This window comes from Borostomias antarcticus (assembly GCF_949987555.1).
Source record: "Borostomias antarcticus genome assembly, chromosome: 12".
Classification (NCBI taxonomy): Eukaryota; Metazoa; Chordata; class Actinopteri; order Stomiiformes; family Stomiidae; genus Borostomias; species Borostomias antarcticus.
The window spans coordinates 4432786-4437785 of NC_140245.1; the positions used below are offsets into that span (position 1 = coordinate 4432786).

At 43.0% G+C, this 5000-nt stretch overlaps 1 protein-coding gene across 4 annotated transcripts in view; it reads right to left on the reverse strand.

The window, feature by feature from the left end:
* Positions 1–3713: 3713 nt before the first annotated feature.
* Positions 3714–5000, reverse strand: part of agla (amylo-alpha-1, 6-glucosidase, 4-alpha-glucanotransferase a) — a 24285-nt gene continuing 22998 nt past the window's right edge. For all 4 annotated transcript variants that reach the window (XM_084447043.1, XM_084447041.1, XM_084447042.1 and 1 more), the window contains exon 35: positions 3714–5000. This exon is cut by the window's right edge and continues 523 nt beyond it. The gene's annotated coding sequence lies outside the window, so the exon portion shown is untranslated.

Sequence of the window (5000 nt, forward strand, 5' to 3'; positions counted from 1 at the left end):
CTTCTGACATCAACACCACCAGACCAGACCCAGAGGAGATAAAGAAGAGACCCAGACCAAATATAATCAAACCGGACCCAGACCAGACCCAGACCAGATCAGAGCACACCTGAAAGCTGCTTCAGAATACGAACATGGTGAGTTCTTCTCTTTAAATGAAATCATCAAACAGGTTATTTATTTACCTATCGGTGGGGTCCGGGAGGCTAGTGACATCACTATGTTAGGTGTGAGTATTTCTTTGCCATGTTATCCGTCACAGCCGGGCGAGTCACGTCACATGATATCTTTATTAATTCTCCAGGGTCGTCCGAGCTCCCTGGTCGTAGTCATGGTGATGTTTGGATTCTGGCTGGAGGGTGCTACGTGTTACCCCAATGGTGCCGTGGACATGTCCTGTAGCAATCAGACCCCAAATCACCCCCCCTTCACCTCCCCTCAGGACGACCCGGCTCCGTATCGCCTCTTAGCTTCCAACGCCACCTACAGGCCTGGAGAAGCAATCACAGGTCAGAACCATAGCCTGTTGTTTATACATTATATTTATATTACATATATTTATAAGTACAAAACAATAATAAAACAAAAGGGTGCTATATTATATAGATCCACTTGTAACAACAGACAAAGCCATATAGAACCCTTTAGGTCAGAGACACTGGGGAGAATTAACGGGCCAACCTTGAAAGGAGGAGCTTTGATTCCTAGGTAAGGATATTTTAGGGAAATCTATTTTTATAGCTTAAGCCTATGTGTTCATTTGTTTTTCGTATGTTTTGTCTTTGTACAGTAGTGCTTTTATGTTACCATCGAGGACCACTTTGGAAATAAGTGTTTTAATTAATGCTTTAAGTGCTATCCTCTGGGATTTAATTTGTTTGTGTTATGACTGAAATGAATATTTTGATCTGTGATACCATGTGGAATTCGAAATAAAAAAAACAAAAAAAAACACTACTGTTACAAACCACTTTATGGAGCTGAAATTGTGTGCCCTTGTTAGATACTGTTTTGTAATTTGGAATTGAGTATTTGAGTTTAATCTGTAGCATAATCTTGGAGCCGGCAGCAACATTTCACTGTGACTGTACACTGTACAAGACAAGTGAGGAATAAAATAATCTTGATCCTTGAATCTGCTGAGGTTTGAGTAGAATAGCTAGTTTACAGGAGAAAACTGACAGGGTCAGAACCCCCCTCCCCCTCCTGGGTTGTGTGAACAGGTCAAAGGTGAGAGGGTACGATTTAGCGTGACTACAGTTAAAGACAGCCCATGTCAACCCACTCATCTGTTCTACTTGCTCCTTCGTCCCTCACCCATTCATCTCTAACCCCCCCCCCCCCCCCTCCCACAGTCACTCTGGAGGGGGTCAACTCCTCTGCGTTCTTCCAGGGTTTCCTGTTACAGGCTCGGCAGGTGGGGGTGTCGGGGGGGGCAGTAGGATGTTTCAAAAACATCAACACCAGCTTGACCACGGCCCTGCACTGCAACAACATCCAGGTATTTCTGTACGTGTATGTGTGTGTGTGAAATGTTTAATGTAAACTGAGTACATTCAGATTTCAGTTTGCTGCAAACTGTTGTACTTCTCCACTTATCCCCCCCTACCCCTCTCTCCTGGTCCTTGTTTTGGTTCTGGTCATGTCGTTGTTGGTCAGAACTCATCTGTGAGTCATGTCTCAGATGAGCACAAGACCCATCTCAGAGTCACCTGGGAGGCTCCTGCAGACTCCAACCTGGGGGATGTACACTTCAGGTGATATACTGGTCCATTACTGGAAAACATACACTTCAGGTGATATACTGGTCCATTACTGGAAAACATACACTTCAGGTGATATACTGGTCCATTACTGGAAAACATACACTTCAGGTGATATACTGGTCCGTTACTGGAAAACATACACTTCAGGTGATATACTGGTCCATTACTGGAAAACACACTTCAGGTGATATACTCGTTCACTGAGCTACAAGACACAGTATCTCATTGTTAAAACCCTTCTGGACTACGGCCATGTCTTGTGTTGTTGTCAGCAGTTGAGGGAGAGGAAGAAAAAGTGAGAGAGTTTAGTCTAATCATTGTGTGGTCTTTGCAGTGCTACGTTTGTGCAGAACTACAGTGCGTTTTGGAGGGTGAACAGCAGTACGGTAGCCAGAGTGGACAAGCAAGTTCACACACAACTTTCCCCTGCTCCTGTGAGTACTGTCGGCCCGCTGCTGGACATACGCCATGATGCAGTATATGAGTTTATTCAATGTATTTATTGTTGATATGATATCGATTGGAATCATATGATATCACTGGAGAGTAGGTTCAAAGAGAAAGTGCTACCTGAACCAGGCTGTTCTGATATGAACCCTTAGGTTCATACTGTATGAAGAAGGATGAATGTGACTGTAATTGGGCAGCTGACTGATGCTTTTGTTGTTGTTGTTGTTGATGATGTTGTTTGTTTATTCCTTACAGACTCTGTCTGCCTGCCTGCTGACTGTATTGGGGATCACAGTGGTCTCTCTCTCAGTCTACAACTGACAATCCAAACAGCTAACTGATTCTCCAGAATCCAAACATATAACTGTCTCTCCAGAATCCAGATTCATAACTGACTCTCCGGAATCCAAACACATAACTGACTCTCCAGAATCCAGATTCATAACTGACTCTCCAGAATCCAAACACATAACTGACTCTCCAGAATCCAGACACATAACTCTCCAGAATCCAAACACATAACTGACTCTCCAGAATCCAGATTCATAAATGACTCTCCAGAATCCAAACACATAACTGACTCTCCAGAATCCAAACACATAACTGACTCTCCAGAATCCAAACACATAACTGACTCTCCAGAATCCAGACACATAACTGACTCCTCATAGCAGCAGAACACTTTTAGTTGTTTGCCTCCTCTGGTTTCTAGAGCAACTAGAAAGGGTACTCAGAGAGCACTGGCCTCTGCACATTAATGCATTTTCTTGTTGTAACTCAGTTGAAATGGTTAAAATTACATCTCTGTTTATATGTAATAGCTGACCACAGTATCCAGGCAAAAAAAAAAAAATCTTTCCTTATAGTGACTGAGAATCAGATATTATTTTGTATTACATTCATAGAAAGATGTTTGCTTAAACAGCAAATAAATAATTTGATATCTTTTTATCTAAAGCTCATTTGACTCCTCATTGTAATGAAGAGAAAACAAATCTTGGTCTTGGGGGGGGAGAAAAGAGAGGGAGAGAGAAAAAAAGGAAAAGGGGATTTTTATGGCCTTATCCTCCATCACCAAAGTTTGTAAATGTTAATGTATTTCATACTTCTATTTCTATATACATTTATGTGGCAGGTAGAGCGCCTGTTTGCTTCAACACTAAAATTAAAAAGAACACACAGTTAGTGAAACTGACACTCAAGGAGCAAAACCTCAGCCCAGATCTGTTAAGCTACAGTAGAAGCACATTCTTAGCCTCACGCCTTTTGCAAAACACTACACAGTGTTTTACAAAACACTAAACACACTTCTCTACATTAGACAGAATGAACTAACGGAGTGCAAGACAACAGGGAACGGACTGATAAAAGATGGACTCTTTTGTGAGGTGTGTGTTGTGAGGCTCTGTGTAGATCCACCCAGATTATTTGTAAAAACAGTCCACACTTTTGTCTCAATCCTCAAAATAAATGAGACGGATACTTTGTCATGCTGTACACTCTTTAATGGCATCACCATGACAGCGGCATGTAAACACACGTAACATCTAGGAAGTAGGAAGTAACACTGACCAATCAGACATCAAGGGGATCTGAGCCTAAAGGCTGATTGGGTGAATAAGGCTGGGTTCTCTACAGTGACAGCTTCAGTGGTTCTCCTAAGGAACATATAAAGAAGGAAACGCCAAAGACCTCACACAGGTGTTTCAAGACAACACATGGTAGTAGCCTACACTTCAATGGAACTCTTGAGGTGAGTTCAGTCAGTCCTGACAAAACGTTGCAAAACATTTATTGAAAGGGAAATGACGGAGCGTTGAATACCGGGCGTGTTATGCAAGCGTTGTACCTATGGCAACTGAGAAGATACGGCGGGGTTTATATATCACTCGGCTGATTGGGTAACACTGACACACCCACCAAACAAGAGAAACCCTACCTCAAAGCCCGTTGCACACCGTTTCACACCATTTTGAGGAAACATGTCGTTCAACACGGAAACCGTAGCAAAACGGTGTACAACGTTTTCAGACTGAACTCACCCCAGGCTCGACTTTGGCTACCAGTGCAATGTAGATCCTTGTAGAATGTGAAATCTGTGTCACTTCCTGCTTTATACGGTCTATGTCTCTAAGGAACAGCTCTGCACAGGTGGGGTCATGCTCGGTACTACGAGGAGTTACACTAACGATGTCAGCTGGTTCCAAACAGACAAGACATCCAATCACCAACTTCAAATACTGCATCCGATTCTAAACGGACTCCAACTGGTTCTGCTAAACTGTGTCTGCTTCCTAGTGGACACAGCTTTTAAGCGTCGATTTAGATGTACAGTGTCGGCCTACCATGGATCCAGTGGAACGATGTCCCTTGCGTCGGTTAATTTATCAAGCATGTAGGGATACAGAACTTCGCTAACATATCAGTCCTGTCTTGCTGGTGCAGAGCAACTCTCCACCCATCCCTAAAAAAAACAACCTCAAGTCTGAAATATGAGTGATAGCACACAGTATCTCACGCTGTATCTTAACAATGCTTACACATGAACTGGTTATCTCTTGTGTGAAATCATTAAAATGTTGGCTCCAGCAAAATAGGCCTGATCAGGCTTCAACAGAATAGGTTCACTAGGACAGTCACAGTTGCTGGTCTAGACTGGGACTGGGACTAGACCTTTCATAGCCCTGTAGGGTAGAGGTGTTTAAGTGCATAGTTTGGTACTGGGACACCTAGAACAAGACAACTAAAGCCTTATTTCCACTGTCGTGCCGAACCGTTCTGAGC